General features: G+C 41.5%; 1 long non-coding RNA gene across 1 annotated transcript; it reads left to right on the top strand.

Annotated features, from left to right (window-relative positions):
• The first annotated feature begins 414 nt into the window (after nt 1-414).
• On the top strand, nt 415-12,602 carry LOC311027786. The gene is made up of 3 exons (XR_014598638.1): nt 415-714; nt 2,449-2,554; nt 12,338-12,602. It is a non-coding gene; the product is annotated as an uncharacterized lncRNA (long non-coding RNA).
• Nucleotides 12,603-19,605: the final 7,003 nt, after the last annotated feature.

A 19,605-nucleotide genomic window follows, 5' to 3' on the forward strand; every position in this document is an offset into this window, starting at 1 on the left:
TAATAGATGTATGGGGTTGGGACTCCAATGGATCCATCGACAATACAAATCCTGCCTATTTCTAAATACAAATAAAATCGTGTCAATAAATCTATAGACGTTGATCGGACAGTAAATCAGGCCTGGGTGATTATTACATCCATTTCAGGGAATTTGCAAAATGTAAACACTTCCTTAAAGCAAATTACATTATATACAACTATGTTTTATTTCTCACTCGGGCTCAAACTGTAAACTGTGCAGTGCACACCAGCTCTTGTAGCCAAAGTTTGCTAAAATGTGGAGATTTTCGGTGACCTCTTTAACGGGACAAAGGAGGCTGCGGATCGATTCGTTACACCTTTTTTTTTTTAAGTGGGGCTTGTGGTGAAGGGGAGGGGCTCCGGATCCACAAGAGGCTCCACTAATATAGCCTCCACTCCGTCCTAACTATTATCCAGCATAAAGTGTTTATAAAGGGCACACAAGTAGGCTAATGTTATCTCAATAGAGTCAGCGTGATCTACTGCGAAGATGAGAGAGAATAAGGGAAAGTTTGTGTGTTTTTGTTTTGAGTTATAGAATCACGACATACGTTGGATGGCACGAGAGCTGGCACAGTTCAGCGTGGATGCGCCTTTCTGCCGGCTTCAGTCCAGGCTACCGCCGGACCTCTGGACCGGATCATTAACGAGAAACTGGATTACAAACTCCCTGCAAACTGAACTGATTCTGGTGAGTTTCTGAATTCGCCCCTTCCGACTGTCCGTTTTCTCAGTGAGCAGGTATAACAAACAGCCGCGTGTCTCCTCCTCATTACGCACAGCGAAGCTCCTCACAAGCTCCCTGCGTCTTTACGCTCCTTATTTTTTTTTTTTAGCAACTGCCTGTCTGCAAAAACGTATCATCTGCGCAGAGATGATGTCTGAGGTCGCCTATTATGTGGGGGAAAAAAACAGCAAGTACCGCCCCAACATCTGTCTATCCCCGTCTGTCAAGGCGGCCTGCCCGCTGATTGATGGAGCGGAATTACGTCACTAATATTACCATCCTTAAGACTGCAGACAGACAGGGAGGCAGACAGACAGGCAGACAGAAGAGCTGCAGCTCACAAATGATTGTTCCTCGTTTTGGAGAAGCTTTACTCAAATTTTAAATGCATACTATTTCTTTTACACTTTTAAACACACACACACACATCACATTGAAGCCCCGATCAGACATTAAGACAAACGCCATTTCATTTTAATGCCTTATATTGCAGCCTACACTGGCTCATTTAAAAAATAAGTGGGAATACAGTTGTTGAGTATGAAGTAAAAATGCTTGAATTTGCTTTTCTGTGAGGCAAATCCAGTGCGAGTGTGCAGTTATTACTGCAGGAGTTCTCATCCACGGAACAAAAACATTAAGGGTTGGCTTGAATTGCATCAGGGATGCAGATGTAAACTGCTTCACAGCTTTTTTTTTTATTACGCAATGTCTTTTACTAGCGATGATGAGACATTAACTAAGCAAAACAAAATGTTGGATTGTTTATTTCAATACATTTTTGGCTTTTTAAACTATTTTCAACCTTCAGTGCTCATTAAGATGTCGGATCTTGATTTAGGAAAATGTCGAGGTCACGGACTAAAACTGAGAATAGAATGAAACTACTGTCTTTCATAACATGCAACAAAAGCTGGACTATATTGACATGCAGTTTTATTTATTTTTTGTTCAATCATTCTTTCTTTCTCTAAGGTTGCATGCTTTTACAGAGGCACAGCAGAGGAATCACACTTGGCAGAAAAGCTTGTGCAGGATCTGATCCTGGGCCAGCAGGGGGGGACATGTGGTTCAAGAGGAAGGGGTAGTAACTATCCCCGCATTAAAATGTCTGTGCATGAGCAGAACAAGATCTGCTGAAGTAAATGTTAAAACGACAAAAACAAATTTAAATTAAATTCTCTTTCTTTTGTAATATTTTGCAATTTTCATACTTTCTTTGTCTTTTCTTTGTCCTTCGTCTCTTTAGACGGAATATAAACAACCAATTTATCTCATTGTGGGCATTTGTGTTGATCAGTTGGGCTTTTATTTAAAAAAAGAATTTGCACTGCTCTTGCCTGAAAGTAATATATAACTTACATACATTTATGACCTAATATGTACAATGTGTTAGATGTACAGTGACTATGTACATCATTTCTCACACGATCAGGACATCATGATCCAAATAGCTTGCTATGCAACCACCCATGTCCATGCGCATGTGTGACTAAAGCTGAATGCAGTTGTCCCCCCCCCCCCCCCCCAACTTGTATACATGAAGCCCCTCTATAGCGACACAGTGACGGCATGATGTCACCCTGTTCCCTTCTCTTCCGTGTGACGATACTCCCCCAGAGTGAGAACATCCGTTTAGTTGTCATGTATATTTTACATACATTATTCTCTACGTTCTTTTGTCTCTTTTTCTTCCAGGTCTGACGTGAGCATCTACAAAGAGAGAAGCTGTTTATGAGTCATATATCTAAAATATTATCTACTGGATCGTACTGAGGAGGAGTTCCCCAGGTTATCCAACGAGGTGAGGGGACCTCGTCTAAAACAAATAAATGTTAAGTTTCAATTTAGATGACCAAATCATGATAAAAATGCTTTTTTTTTTATGTAAACAATGTAAACAGTGTGGTTCCCAAAAAAGAATATTGGGAATGATATGCAACCAATATACATTTACTTATACAAACATGATCAAATTCAGTTTTTAGTTTTATAGTGAGTGAAAAACATCATTAATAATATCAATGTGTGAAATATAAATGTTGTCAGTTGCACATTTTTCACATGAACTCCCAGAATTAAAATCCCTAATTTCATGAGTCACACAACAATTCTGAAAATGATTTGTAAAAATCTTATGAGCAAAAAAACAAACAAACAAGAAACAAATAAAATCAAAGTCAAGATTTGACGTTTGTGTGTTCATATTTAATGAAATTCTTAAACAAGTCGTGGTTCTTTCTTCCTCTTTCTCTATTCATCATCTCCATTACTATCTCTATCCTTCTCCTCTCCTAGTTTCATCATCATCATCATCATCACTGCCACAGAGAGCATCATAGGATACATTTAAGAAAAATGACTAATTAGACATTAAAATGGTAGAAAATGAGTGTCTTTGTGTGTGACACTAGGACAGTTTTTGTTTTGATTTAAATTCAAGGATGTATTTCATATATCAACAAAAAATATCATGATATAAACCAAGAATTTAATGTCTACCTCTTAAAATTCATAAATAATTCATGTTGTACTGGAGATTTTGGCCTACGACGAACCATTTTGCTGCCATAAACCTCCGATGTCAAAAGGTTTATGCTCTTCCGGTATACGAGTACTGCAGGACTTCTTTTATATGTTTGTGTCAGTCGTAGAGAGATCTGCCACAGTGTCCAAACTTATTCTCGGTGGACTGAAATGGGAGTGTCATCTTTTCCCTTAGTGCCATTCAAATAAAGTTCACATTGAAAATGACGAAGGCTCACAGCTTATGATAATGCCTCTCTTCATAATCTTGAGTAATCTTCAATCAATGATGGGTCCTATCAGATTCCAGACACTCATCGACAGGCTGAATATAAGAATATATAATAAAAAAATTAATAAAGAAGAGGCTCTAACTTTGACATGAGCTATATCTCCACATCTATCAGATAAGACTGCATAATTAAAATGCCAAGTGTGAGTATGGAGACAGAGGGAGAGAGAGGGGTTTTGATATTTTACAGAGATTTACTTTTCCATGACTTGTTTAATGTGTAGACTTAAAAAAATGTGATATGTTGCTGTAGTTTTGACAATGCAATTAAAGGTTTGTAATCCCCACCTGGGCTTTTTTTCCCTTCTGATTCCGTCAGTTCGGACGAAGAACGTGATAAAATGCCGTGCAGCGGTGACAGACGCAGGTTTATTAAAGGATCCGGGGGTCTTTGCAGGGATTCAAGGTGTTATTTTATAGCAACAAGAAGGCTGAAAGGAGAGGAAGCAACTTCAGCTTGTTTACATGAAATATGAAATAATTGTTCAGCAAAATATATAGAGAGCGCAAGAAAGCCGTTGTTTCCCCCTTTTAAACACGAGCTGCATTACGTACCACCACAGGCAGAACCTAATCTGAGGATTCATGCTCGCTGGAAACATTGCAAAAAAATAAAAAAAAAATCCTTCCCAACTCGGCTAAATAAAGTGACACATTCCACGTTTCAAAATACCAGCCGTTGTGACATGCACACTCCTTCCCTCTCCTCCTCCCTTCCCTTTTGTTTTCGGTGACACGTGCACTCCAATTAGCATTTTCCAGCCATTAAGAGAGAAGGAGAGGAAGCCAAATGTTTGTCTCACCAAGCTCCTTTTCCGACAAGACTCCTCGAAACTCCCCCCCCCCACAACATTCAGACAGACTCAATATTATCCTCAATGTTAACATGATCTTTTCCACATATAACAATTACCAATAGCTTCGTCAGGGAAACAGATGAGACGATGCAGCCGCTGGCGTTTACCAGAGCAGTCGTCAGTCTGCAGCAATTAAAATGATTAAAATGACTTTTTACGAGAGAACACATGCAACGAGGATTATTTTCGTTCTCAGTAACATCCTGTAATCAGTACAACATTTTCATTTTTCCACTTCTTACTGGAGATAGAAGAATACCTTTCCGTGCACAGCTGGACTTCTCAACACAAGGAGCTCCCTGTAACAATTTTTTTTTGCGATAAAACACGAGTCTCCGGAGGATTACATGCAACAAAATGGTATAATAGTGTTCAGTTATACGGTAAGACTGCAGTCAGCAGTCGAGCTCTTCTCTTATCAGTCCTCTAACACGTCAAATTAGTGCATCCTAATCTTCAGCTTTACTCCTAAATTTAAATCTATGAATCTCACATTGCGCCGATCCCCTTGCTGCAGGCTTTGGCTGCGAAAAGAAAATCTGTCATCGCTGCTGGTGTGCTGTACATTAAGCAGGAAAATGCTCTTAAAAAGGTGCTTTTCTGACATTAAAATGACTTGTGTGCACAGCGCCTGTCGATCCGTGCAGTTTGAGGCATATATTTATGAATAGGAACCTTTAATTAGGGCTTGTGTTTCCTCCCTAGTCACATTGAGGGATGGTCCTCGCCGACATTCATTAATGATAATCACCAAGAGCGATGGCATAGCTACAGGCCAAGTCTCAAGGGACCCGACACTTGAAAAGAAGCATTAAATTACACAGAGGGACTCTTTAATTGCAAAAAGGAAAATATATAGCCATCATTGTTAAATATGATCTTTTGTAAGCCTCTACTGGTTCAAGGATTTGTCTAAGGGTTCCTTATCCTCAAACTCTTTCAATGGAATCTGGGGCCACTTTTCTGCGATAATGCACCACAGGGCCCCCCCTTTTTTTCCCAACACTAATTTTTGCTCCCCTTGGGGTTCTTTATTGCGAACCTGGCAAAAACTGAATTTGTGAGAATTTTATACATTTGCATTTTGTTGTAAATTCCCATTCGACGTGGAATTCAAATGCACGTCGCATATCAAACGGTTGAAAATTGTACATCGGTGTCATTGATGCAAAGCAGAATTGTGTGAGATCCAGACCCACGTGGGACAGACGGCCATCTTTAACGCTTTTCTCATAAATATAGCAAAAATAATCAGAGCATTCGCCACTAATTGCACAGCTCGGGGTCGCCCAATGGGACGTTTATATGAGTGGCTGAATTGTTGCTGTCCTTATGGAGAGGGACAGAAAGACATTTGTTTTTCATATCTCGTACAAACTGGTACATATTATGTTGTGCATTAACATATGCATACATACATTTGTACACACCCCAACTCCTGACCTAATTGCTTAGTCTCACTCAACTAATTAATCACAGCTGACTTAACATGGTGACAAGGTTAGGTAGGTGACATTCTGCAAAAAAAAATACCCTTTCTCTTGTTCCGTCCCCCCTTCCTTATTCATTTCTTTGGCTTGTTCCCTTTGCTCCTTTCTTTTTCCATTTCTCGTTTACTTTCCTCTCAATCTCAATCTGTCTCTGTCATCATTTCCATTTGGTTTTGTTCTGTTTTTCTTCCACTCCTCTCTTCACTTCTTCCTTCCTTCCCTTCCTCCATTTCCTATCTTTTTCTCCCATCAGATCACGTCTAGTTTGAATTCAAATAGAGAACATAACTTGGCCCACATCTATTTTTACCTGCGATTGGGGATGAGGTGGGTGGGGGGCTTTACGGAGGTGAGAGTGGGCATGCTGGGAAAGAAGGAGGGTTAGGGGCGGGGTCACGATGCTCCATTAATCAAAAAGAATGACACTCATGTCGTCCCTGACAACCATCCTGCCAGCCGTACGTCTGTTCCCCTCCTCCTCCATCCCACTCAAACAGGACAACTTTAGTGATGGGGTGGGTGAAGACAGAGAGAATGAGAGAAAAGGGGGGGGGGGGGGGGGGATTTATTAATCAAGCATCTCAGATTAATTGTTATGAAGTGTCACCCGTAAATTCTTCATTTGGATTTAATAATCTTGGAGGTAGACTTAACAATCTCTGTCGTGATTTGAGTTTTATTGAAGAGGCTGCAGAGAGAGAGAGGGAGAGAGATGCAGTGACACAAATAGCTTCTCAGCGGACAGTCCCTCTCCGCATGACAGTTATGAAATACAATTATCAGCCAGATCTGCTTAAGAATTCATCAACTGCACCCCTGCCTTCCATAGAGAGAAGGGAAGGAAGAAAAAAAAAAATCCTACATACAAAGCAAGTCTTAACTGATAAGACTTCTCTTTTCCCCCGCAGCCCTTAAACTATCATTTCAATTTTTCTCTGTCTCCGACGTGTTAAGTCACTGTAAAGGTACCAGCATGCATATTACTTTGATGGGCCTCTGTGCGTTATATTAAAGCATAAATCATTAGGTAATCAGGGAATATGGTAAATGACACCACATGCAAATCACCCGAGGTAGTGAGGAGTTTGTTTGAAATGCATTACCCGTTGGTTTGCATCAGGGTCAATAATAGCAGTTAATCTCTGCGAGCAGAGAAAATATTCTGTCAGCGAATTGCACAACACCCTGTCAGCTCTCAAAAGTAACAGAATCATAAAACGCAAATGATTTCAATCAATTGTCGTCTAATTGCAGTCATATCTTTTTGAAATGACCGAAGAACAGCCACTATGTAGGTTGACAGTATGCATAAAATTAGCATAGCTTTGCATATTGCAATGCCGTTAATGTGAGTTTTATTGGAGGCTTGGGTTTTCCTGTTTTTTTTTTTTGCACATTGGCATTGTCTTAAAGGAACAAGGATGAGACACGACAGTCCAGTGGATAGTTACCAAAACTGTTTAACTCAACTATCATTAAGACACTTTAACAAAACGGGGCTAATTTCGACCTCAAAGTGCAGCGTCTGGCATCGTTCCTATCGGACAGCAATATTTCGTCTGATCCAGGAAAAGCCATTTCCTAAGAAAAGTAATGTGTCCGGGGAGGACGGGCTGACAAAAGATTGATCTGAAGGATAGAAAACAACTCTGTCTTTGTTCAGAATAATAATGGAAGGTCTTTATGTGACCATTTTTGGGAGAAGCTTGTTAAACATGTGCCTTTAACTACGTGCCAGATATCATCCTGATCAATGACGCCCCGGCACGGTGAAAAATGGCGATAGCCCGAGCGGCGGTAAATGTTTTAGCCATCAACACTGCTTCATCCCCCCGTCACCAAACACCACGGCCAATCCTTCACCGCCGCCGCACCGTGGCCTCGGCCCCCCGGTTAAATCCCAGCCCATCTTCTCCCATCAGTAATTGCAGTCGTCTGCTTGTGATGTTTGATTCCTCAACGATTCCTTCACTTCCATCTGTATTAATGCGTCTAGAGCACTAACTCGATGAGATGGTGGAAGACGTTTTCAAATAACGCTGTGACACTTGAGCACTGCGGGAGGCCGGACGACGGGCAGCCCCTCGGTGTGTTTACACGCACTGTAATAATGTGATTAAGACCAGCGGAAAGCAACGCTAACTATCATGTTAACTCAGTTATGCTATATGAATTATGGTTGTAATCAGCGTATGGAAAACTCACCACAGCATTATTACGCATCTCTCTTCCACATTACTCTCGTCATCTCGACTCCTTATCAATAGAGTGGATGCAAAAGGGGTTCGTCTGAATTAAGGCGTTTGAAGCAAGAACTAACACCGCACTTAATGTATTGCCTCAGGGAATTCTTTAAATTAGCCAACAAAGTCCCTGCATTTGCTTTTATATTGGTTTTCCCATTAAACTTGCAGGCTGCCGCACATCCTTCTGGACATTATCAGAAAACTAATATAAACTCGTGTTATTAGATAAGCAACTTTGTACATGCCTGAAACAAACTACACACACACCTCAGTCTGGGTGTTCGCGGTAATCGGATCATTTATGTATGATTGCTCAAATCTGGAGATGAGACTGGCATTACTTACATTCCGTCCAACTGTTTTCATGCACATTTTCACATGAAAAAACGTGTTTCCAACAAATATTTGTAAGATTTTTTTTGATGCTATGGTGAAAAAGTTGAGTGAAAAAGAGAAGACACAAAGTCTGATGGAAACACATTTTTTGAAAATAAGCTTTGATGGTGTTTCAACATGACTGAAACTAAAGAATAAAAAAAAGAACACCAGATGTGTGAGGAGTGTACGACAGCACGACATCCCTGCTTTGAGTGGAGCTGGGTTGCATCCTGTTCAGGACCATAAGGGGATGATAGAAAGACAACGCAGGATGCAGGGGGATCATCTCATATAGAAAGTGCCAATGAGTTAAGCAATATGACGTATGAGAGTTTCCGGTGCTCAAATTATGATGTGTATTATTCCTTGCTGCACTGCGTTCCAATTCTGGAGTACTGAAGGTTGTACCGTTTATTGTATTGCTTTTCCTCTGCCTGGTATGAAAGCATAAACGTTGTCTTATTGGGTGTCCAAGACTTCACAACCAGTTGTTTATGGGTAACGATGTCGGGAGCAAAAGAGGAAGTCGGGCGATGTTATTATTGAGAAACACGGTGAATTAAATGTCTGACTGGTTTCTTTCTAGCAGAACCACGACTGTTACCTAAGCTTAACCACATGGTTATTACTGTAACCATGACGACAAAGTAGCCAATTGAACCCACACCATGATCACTAACCAAGTTGTTTCTGTACCAAACCCAGATTTATTTCCCTACAGAGATTTGGAACAATAGGGGGTTTCTCAAGGGTGTTGGCTTCATGTGGAGATTGCTTTGACTATTTTTCACGTGTATGTTTTCAATTTTATGCCCAAACTGCAAAACAAATGTCTTTTGGGATAACAATGTTAACCAGTCAATTGATCAAATGTGTAATCTTGTCACATTGTTGTTGGAATGTTGGATGCACATTTTATGCCCACATTTCAGAAATGAACGTGAGATTTTTGTGGAACCGTTTTAGATTTCTTTGCCTCATTACACCTGCAGACGCACCTTAAAATAATCAAAACGATGCGATACATGGTTTCTACTGAATAAAAGAAGATCCAACTCTGCAGCCCACTGCCCCCTCCGTTCAGTGCGTCTGCCCCAGTGGTCAAGGACACCGGTATCAGTGGACGTCACGGTAGGCCCCATCCATCAGAGGGCTACGGGTAATGGAATCAACCAGTGACAATGATCATCAGCACTGCAAACAATGGCCCATAAACATCCCTTGACAAGTGGTCAAATGTGAGAAAGGCGAGGCGGGGGGTTGGGCGAGGGTTTGAGGGATTGCATGTGAGCATGTGTGTGTGCGTTCACATGTGTGAGTCAGTCAGACAGAGAGAGGGAGGCTGTAACACGAGGTGAAGTAGCAGAGAAATGGTGAGGAAGATATCTCCCGGGGGGATGATGCGGTGGGCCAACGCGCTACCTCGGAAAACAAATGTCCCCTGGGGGTCGGAGTTCGGACATGCATCAGCTCATTTAAGAGTTTGCTTCCCCTACTTTCCATCTATCTATCTTTTTCTCCTTTAAGATACGTTTTTATCTGGGTTTTCACCAGCAGCAGCGAGAGCCCAGGGATAACTGCTGGACACAGATTTGTACACATTTTGCCTGCCGCTTAATGAATGTTCTGATTCAATATGAGTAATTGCAAAAGAATGACGACTTATAACCCGGATAAAACACTTCAGATTCGAGCCTAAATTTGCTTGCTCCTGCCAAAAATACTCAAAGTAAAATGTGTCCAATCATTGTTTCCCTTTCCCTCCAAGTCAGCGCTGAAAACCCAATTAGAGAGAAGTTGAGGATTTCAAAGAAAGCAGAGAGTCGTTTTCTCTCCGTGTTAAGTATCCATCGCAAGTAGTTGCTTTTGTCAAGCTGGGTGTTTCGTCAGTCCATTTTTGTGTCAGCTGGTTTTTGTCTGTGCAACACACTCTCTCTCTCTAACACACACACACACACACACACACACACACACACACACACACACACACACACACACACACACACACACACACACACACACACACACACACACACACACACACACACACACACAAGTTTAATTAGCCATCATTTGTCTCAGCTTTCCCTCTTTTCCGCTGTTTATTCAAACGTCAGGAATGACACTGGCCAATTAGTGCAACGAAATAGTTTAACCCTCTCTAACACTTGGAACAGCACAAACCAAGGGGGATGTTTGCTCCGAGCTCAAGGATAAGTGTGTTGCATCAATGCTTCTGTGTGTGTGTGTGTGTGAAAACTGTGCAGTAGAGTGCTTGGTAAAAATATTTCTTCGTTGTTTATCTCTATTATTAGGTCAATATTATTTGTAGAATTTTATTTCAGGCTCATCACACAAGCAGCGGCTTTGTTATTGGCATAAAACATGTGTGACAGCGTGATAGAAGGAATCATTATTTTATGTTTTGTCATTACTGGCAGACTAACTTGACCCAAGATTAGCCCACTCTTAAAAATCCAGGGCAACAGCTGAATAATGAGTGCCTTAGTGATTGACTAATTGTGTTCGGGATTCAAATTAATAATTGGCAAAGCCTTTCGCTGAAGTGAACATCTAAGTAGTCTTTGTCGTTCACTTGTATCGTCGGAAAAAGAATCTGTCAGAAGGCACCCGGGACGATATCATTAACAGCCTTCTCCAAATTGAAACAGTCATCAAGAGTGTCTTTAAATGTCTCCGGAAGCTTTTTGTTGAGTGCAAATGACATCTCAGTCATTTTGCTGGTGGCTACATGACTGATGTGTTGAATAAGACAGTCCGTTTTGACGCTTTTGAAGGCCGCCGGTTTGAAGCATATGATTCTGAAGTGCCAGCATATGCTTAGCGAGATAAGTAATTTGACACACAGACATCACAGCCCGCAAATCTTTCGTCTGGCTGCCTTGAGTGTCCACGTCGGGCGCTTTTTCAAGAGCACTTTACAACTGTCACAACTGACTGTCAGCGTGCAAATGACACACACAAACGAGCTCATTTTGAACACCGATTAAGACAGCTGTCATATCAAAAAAAAAAAGTATATAAATTCATCTGGACTAAAAATACCATTGATTTGATCTCAAAGCGTTTTAAAAATTAATTCGCTATTTAAGAACCAAACAATCTTCCTTTTTAGCGTCGGATTGTTGATTAGAGCAATTCAATTAACTAATCACCCTCTGGAGTGAAGCTAGATTTAAAGCGGTAATCATTGAAAGCAACACAGCAATAACAAATAACAGACGTTCAGATGAGAGATACGCTTTCCCCTGCTGTTGTTTGTCTCTGTGAATAAGGCGTTTGACTGAGCAACATAAAGAAACAGGATGCTACGCTACCGCACACCAGTAAAGAGACAGTACTTATATATGTGCTTACACATGATCACACGCACATTCACACACACACACACACACACGCCGTGTTCCGGGGGTCAGAGCTGCAAACAAAGTCGCTGACATCGTGGCACTTCTCTGGCAGCATTGTGCAGGTGTCGTCTGCACACTCGCTCCTGAATAAATGGATCTGAAATGATTTACCTCGGGTATCTGCCACCTGAGCACCGACACATGCAACACACACACACACACACACACGCGCATCTTCCCTCCCTCCGCGATGTTCATACGGAGACGCTGATGCAGAGACACACCGACACCAAGAGGGAAATCTTGCAGAGCAGCATCCCATTGTGTTGTCCTGAGTCACATCATCTGACAAATACACAGATCTACTATTGTGAGTTTCATCTTACAGTTTAGACTCTCATTTTTGTGATTTATACTCATTTGTTTTCAGACGTAATGGGGAAAAAATATGACTGAGGTCACCCTAAGAATAGCAGATTCCCTGACCTCAACTCCTCCAGCGAAGTGTGCAGTATGATCAGCTGAAATCTCCACCGCTACGTGCTAACAACAAGAGACGTCTCTACAGAGGCAGCGGCACACAGGACGACTGGCTTAGGGCAAGGCATCCGGATCACCGAGGCTGTTGTCACCTACAAGCCACTTGTGATCATCCTGGAGAAGAGCGAACATCCCTTTGTTTTTATGGAGAAAATGCAGCGTATGTGAGTTAATAAACACACTGTGTATTTTTACAAAGCTTTGACTTGTGAGTTTTCATTCTAAAATTATATGTCTAGCATTTTGTGGATGTGGTAATACTATGCAAGTCCATTTACCATCCGTTTAGTTACCTAGGATTTGAGCCAAATACTGCCAGTGTTAAATAATTAAGATGGCAAATTCACAAAATACATTTTTGAGTGGATATTTGAAAAATCAACAGAAAAGGTACCCAAAGGAGAAATCATTTTCCTGCCCAGGTAAGGTGAGGGTTAACGGTTTGACTGTCCAGCGCTGACGAGAGACACATCCCTGGCAGGTGGGCAAAAAAAAAAAAAAAAAAATTGACACTGATGCAAAGGAGAAAAACAACAAAGTCAAGGGGTGAAAAACTGAGGCATCAGAGAGATACATCATCATCCCACCTCTCTGACACTCTGTAGGGCTTGACCTTACCAGACTGCTGGGGATGTCAGAGTGGCGTGATCAAGTAGTAGGAAGGGGCTGCAAGACATGCCCTGGTCTGAGACCAGCCCCGACTCCATCAGACCAGCTGAGACATAAAACGGGGTTTAAAAGGGACAGTTTCACCTCTCTTTCATATGCAGTTCAGGTTGTTGTGATAAGAGCCAAGACATGGATCAAACAGAAAAAGTGAGATATGAGATACCCTTTATACAACGAACAAAACACAGAAAATAGTATATAAAAATCTTAGCATCTCGGTCGCTTATTAAGAAAACAAACAATTTAATGAAGTGATTTGAAAGGATTTAAATGAACTTCTATAACATATGTGTCCCAGTATAGTTATCCTATGTATAATTTCACAATTGTACTTAAGTGTTGTCTACTCCAAACTTAAATCACAGGAAAGCCTTGATTATGAGTATTATCACACACACACACACACTCATACAAGCTCTGAATTTATTTTTTAAAATACAGTCGTATTAATTCCACCCCGTTCCACAAAGTCCAATTTAAAACTGGCGACTAAGAACATGAATATCATTAGAGCCGTATTAAAAAATAGCATTGACCTTTCTGCGGTTGTGTGAGTGGACATCAAACCCAACTTTTTAAAGTCTCACCCATGTGAAGTGCTATTAACATATGGCACTCTTAATAAATTATCTCTGTCATATTATAAAAAAAAAAAATTAAGCACAACTCTACAATTTTATGAGCCTGTAAAGGTGAAGGCCATGCATATTAAGTTTTTCATGCACCGTGAACTTTTGAGGCATGCTACAATAGGTTATATAATTAATTTCAGCAGGGATCCCTGAGCTATATATTCTCAACATTTTCAGCATTTTTAAAGGGTGATAGTCCCCTTGCTGTTGGATCATGTAAAATTGAATCTCCATTATCATCTTGCAAGGTTCAAAGTTCAACATTATTGACTTCAAAGCAGTAAATAACCTCCGATATGAGGAGATAAACCACAATATAACAAAATATTACAGAAAATATCAAGAAGCAAATGATGGTGCTTATCATCGGCTATTCTTCTGTTATGAATGACCTTTAGAGGTTTAATATCGGTAGGTCAGTGTGGTGTTAACCAACACGTGGTAACAGTATTAGCATACTATTAGCAGTTGCTACTTCTACTTTGTTTCTTTGATCAGTTAAACAGAAAACAGGGTTGTATTCGGGTCAAGAGTTTATCGTTTAGATCAATATCACAGTGATAGACACACAGACACATCTGTACCGGCACATTTAATCCAAATGCAGGGCACGGAGCAGGGCTGCTTGCTCAGAGCGCTCGCTGCATCGTGGTTGTTTACTGAATGTAATCATCGGGTTTACTGATGGAGTTAATTCAAACCCGCACGATGTGAAATATTATTTTTTGCTCCCTTTCTTGTGATAATTGGTTTATGGGCCACTATTTCATATCTTAACAGAACTCGCTCTTATCTTTTTCCTCAAAAAAGACTGTCATGTGAAGAACGTCTGACAACGAAGGGAAGTTAGAACGCATCATGCTCTTCCCTCCGAGTTACACAGGAGGACTTCCAAAGCCGTAGTGTGGTGTGAAAGTGAACGGCGTACCAACAGACCGAGGGCTTTTGTTCTCCAAGCGGTGATACCCTGGTGGGACTTTCATTTGGATCACAGTGTGTAATACTTACTAATTTGATAAGCGCCCCCCCACTCACTCACATACATGTTCCCTGCTTTAAACTGCAGCAAAGCGATGCTCGCCTTAACTACACACTTCAAACAATCTTGTAAGTTTCCCGTTGATACAGATTTTTACTACCTTTTAAATGTGACTCTTTTAGATCAATTAAGGCATTCCAATTATTTTGGAGTGAAATTTGTTAGTCTGTATCATGAAGATTGTTGTTGCTTTGACTACTAACAGTCGCTGCTCAGACAACAAGCACTGATTACTTTCATACTGGAAAAAGGGTCTGAACGAATGATGGGCTGGATTCCCCCGATTATAACAAGGTGTGTATCGGTATCTTTAGTGTAACTTGTTGATTGGATAGGTGGTGGGGGACGAATAGAACTACAAAAATCTGAATGTTTTTTTTTTTGTATCTGTTGATACCATTACCTGTGCATATTTAAATATGTTCACACCCCTATTATTCAGTCAGACAGTATGTGTTTGCTCTTGGAGCAGCAGTACCTGCTCTGCTCTTCCCTCCTCAGGTGTGCACATCTCTTTGCCCACTGTTACCAGCTCCACAACACAGATTAACACTGAACGCAGGTACGGTTGCACTCTGGAACGAGGCTCGACAGCTGAATGACGTCAACACGGTACTTCTGTGTACTTGACCCCTTCCCCACCAGCACGAGTCGACACCAATATTGCTCGCTGTTGCCACTCAAGGCGTGACAGCCGAATGGACACGGAGGGAAAGTTTGGTTCTGTGTCGCGCTCTTCCTTATCTGCCTCTTACAAGAGAGAAAACAAGCAAATCCAATGCACTCGGAGGGGGGGGTGAGAGAGAACGACACGCAACAATAGCATCCACCGATAGGACTGTCAAACAACGCCATCTCTCTCGGATGTTAAAAGCTTTAAGAGCTGAGGCCTCTGTGACATCCACAGCCTCTGGATGTCAAAGATGGTTGAAGACTTGAGAGCAGGCCTCTGTTTTAAAAATACTGTGTGTGGGTGTGTGTGTGCGCACGTCTCCGAGCACCAAAAGTGACATTTGAGGGGCACTTTACAGAAGCCGGCGGTTGCTGGGGATCTTCTGTATCACCTAAAGAGCCTTTGTCAGTCATTGGAAAGCTGTCACCTTTCGGGGGGCCGATACGGTAGGGGGAGCCGGCTGACAGGTAGGAATTAATGAGAGGTGTATGACAGCAGACCTCGGGTGCTCTTGTGTATGTGTGTGTGTGTGTGTGTGCGTGAGTTGAGGTCCTTTGTCTCAAGAGGATGAACCTTCTTTGTCGTCCTGATGCAGGAAGAATATGGAAGAGCGATGCGAAAGAGAGACAATAAGAATTCCTCCGCAGCGTTTCCGATTCAAGGTTTTGTTTGTCATTTTCTTGTTTTGAGTGCGTGATTTGTCGGCTTAATGAAAGCACCAGACAACGGCGCAATTCCATTTCAATAGCCGGCCCCTCGCAGCCATACTGATGTGCCATTCACATAATAAACACCTGTGCACACACACACACACTCCGAGGGACGCCGCGGCGTAGGAAGCAATCGCCACAACGCGTTCTCACCTCCGTTCACCTCTGCCTCCACGGCTACATGAGACCACAATAACAGGGCAATTGAAGAGGCTCTTCAAACATGGTGCCAAATTACATTCTCTTTTACCAACATGTGTGTGTGCGTGTGTGTGTGTGTGTGTGTGTGTGTGTCCGTCTGCTTGTGTGTTTGTGCATGTTGATGTCATAATCTGTGTTCCCTTCCACATTACACAGTTCTCCATCACAGTAAATGAGTTCTGTCAATGCTTCTGCATCTCAATTACACATCGGAAATAATAGGCAGCAGCGTGGGAGAGGAGGAGGAGGAGGAGGAGGAGGAGGAGGACAGGGGCAGCTTGAGCGAAGAACCGGAGAGATCAAAGACTCCGCCAGTGACACTCGGTGGCTCGTTCTTGCCAGGTAAGATGGAGCATTACTGTTTACAAATGCTCATTTTCAAAATGAACGTTTAAAAATCATCGTGGTCACTGTGGCCACTCAGTGATATCAGAGTATGAAGTGGAGCACACATTCATATTTAATATGAGTGAACCCAATCATGCAAATCACTGGTTCACTGGTGAACCCTCAGTTATACAGTAGAGATGTGCTCATCAGCTGGAGACAAAAGGATCCATGTTGTTGACACAAGTACACGAGGCCTTTGCAGACCCTTATTATTATGATATGGAAGGATTTTCCTTTGGACTTCATGTGCTAAGTGATAGTGACACTGATGGCAGCACAGCCAAGGAAGATCATTCATTCCTAAACGTGACTTGGGTCAAATCAATGGCAAATGCTGGTCTATAAACTAACAGGACTCATTTGATAGCGCTAGCTTAGTTAACTCCCAGCATACGGTCTTCGTTCAGTGCAGAAGTGCATTCTAAATTTCAGGTTTAAAAGAGGATTCAGCGTTCTGATTTAGACAAATCTTCTAAATGATTTACCAAAAGAACCCAGGACAGTGTTTCCTGACTGAGTGGTGGAGGAGGGATTTGTCCAGATAGTCGCACACTGGCAGAGAACCTCCAAGCAAACGCCAAGTAGAAGATAACCGCTCCATTCGGTTAACTGCGGCTGTTGAAGCCTCATATTAGAATACAATTTTTGCACAGAACTATAACTGATATTGTTTTGAAAGAAATACAAACCTATGTTTCTGTTTTTTACACTGCAAGATGTGTGTGTCTAAAACAGTAAACCAACATACAAAAACTATATCTGTATGCTCTTAAATGTAATTTAAATGAATTCTAATACATGGCCTAAGTGCTCCTTTGAAATATTAAGATGCCGTGTGTAAAGAAGTAAAGAATTAAAATTCTCTTAACAGATACACGTGTAAATGGAAGATGTAAATCAGTGACTTTAATATTAATAGGTAACAAGCAGAACGGGCAGAAATGGAAAAATATTGGTTGCTGTATCAAGAGGTTAATTAAATAAAAGAAATATCATCAAGCAATATTCAAGTTTATTTTTAAATATTCACAGAATGGGCAGCAGGCTGCAGTTGGCCTGCGGGCCGTAGTTTGGTCACCCAAGGTTTAAATACATGTCTGCATTTTGACTACTTTTTTTTTACCAGGAATGTGTTCTCACTTAAACATTCAGGATTTCTCACAGACATCAGCAACTAAACGCGGCTGTCAGTTTTATTCTTCCACACACAGACTAAACCGTTAAAATCAACACGTCTTTTGGAAATCTTAAGACCAAAGTCAGCAGGCATGATAAACAAACCCAAGGACAAGGAAAAGTGAAGGTGTTTAGGTGTGTGTGTTTTCATGTGAGTCAGTACATTCTGATAGGAATAAGTTGATTTAAATAACTGACTCTCTAAGGATCTGACATAAAGCGGGGGGGAAAAAAATGCAAGAAGAAAGAGATAGAGGAAAAACTGAAAAAACAGCCTTCACCGAGTGAGTTTATCAGCTTGGCACCTGCTACTGGAACATTCTTGATGAACCAAAGGTTGTCTTCATTAAGCGCATTAATATTCATGACGCATGGTAATTTTGACACAGAAAAGGTCTTGGTAACCTTTTCGCGTGTGTGGAAATTTTTTTTTTACTTCTCAAGGAAATTACAGTCCAGCAATGACTTAATTAATGCTCGCTTTCTTGGCCACGGTTTGAGGGCCTGTCAGTTTGGTGCGGCGCTGGCTGTCAGGCACGCCGAGGGCTCGGGGAGAGAAGGATTGAAGGAGAGGAAAAAGACAGGAGAGGAGGAGGAGGAGGAGAAGATACAGCAGACAGATGAAGTCAACATGCACCCGTCTTACCCACAGAACATGGTAATAGGTTTATCTTTCGCCTTTACAGGTATGTTTTTCACTCTCTCTCTCTTTAACATTTTATTTTTGCCCTTTTACCCGTCTGTCCGACTTTTTGTGATTTACGAGAACAAGTATTTGACCCAAATAGAATAGAAATATATGTGTGTGTTCCATTTGAAACTGAGATTAAACAATCGGTATGCAGCAGTGTTGCCATTTGTAAATTAAATTAATCTATCGCTTGGTTTCCCCCCCCTCTAATTTAAACTAATGTGCCTCATTGCGGTTATGACTGATGTCACTTGAGGATCTACTGAATGAAACCACTGTAGTTAGTCTGTAGTTTAATGGTTGACAATTTTACAACTACTTTCATGTTCATTTTCTTGCTCTCGCACACGCACACACACACGACACAGACTAGTTTCTAATACAGTGAATCATGGCATGTCCTGCTCTAACATTGGGCAGTAAAAAATGTGAACATAAGGTAGCATTTCCTTTATCATGTCCCATAAAAATAGCAATTTGCCCAAGCCCTTGTAACACAATATGGAAGGCGGTGTGTTTGGATGATAATGTTGAGATGACAGATCGTTCCATACAGGGAGGTTTCTCTGCTGTCTGCCTGCCCCGCGCAATAAATCGCAGAGGAAGACCAGAAGAGAAAGAGAGAGAGGGAGGGAGGGAGGGAGGGAGTGGAAATGAAAAAGGAGGGAGGGCGAAAGGAGGGACAGTGAGAGAAGATGAGCTGGGGTCAGCGATGTTGTGGAGGGCAAGCCCACGGACATTCAGTTGAATACGAACAAGGAAAACATTAGAATGAAAAAACGCATACCACCACACAGAAACATATTTTTCTGAGTTGCAAAAAAGTTTTTTTCAAAATAACCTGATTATCTGTCTTTTCCTGTTATCTATCGGATTAACGCCACGCGATCTGACGTCCCCTTCACTGACTGACTAAAAACACTCGAGCTACTGAATCTCACAATGGAGCTTTTATTGACCGAACATTTCCCTAAATC

The sequence above is a fragment of the Eutrigla gurnardus genome, assembly GCF_963514095.1.
Source record: "Eutrigla gurnardus genome assembly, chromosome: 17".
NCBI classification, from domain to species: domain Eukaryota; kingdom Metazoa; phylum Chordata; class Actinopteri; order Perciformes; family Triglidae; genus Eutrigla; species Eutrigla gurnardus.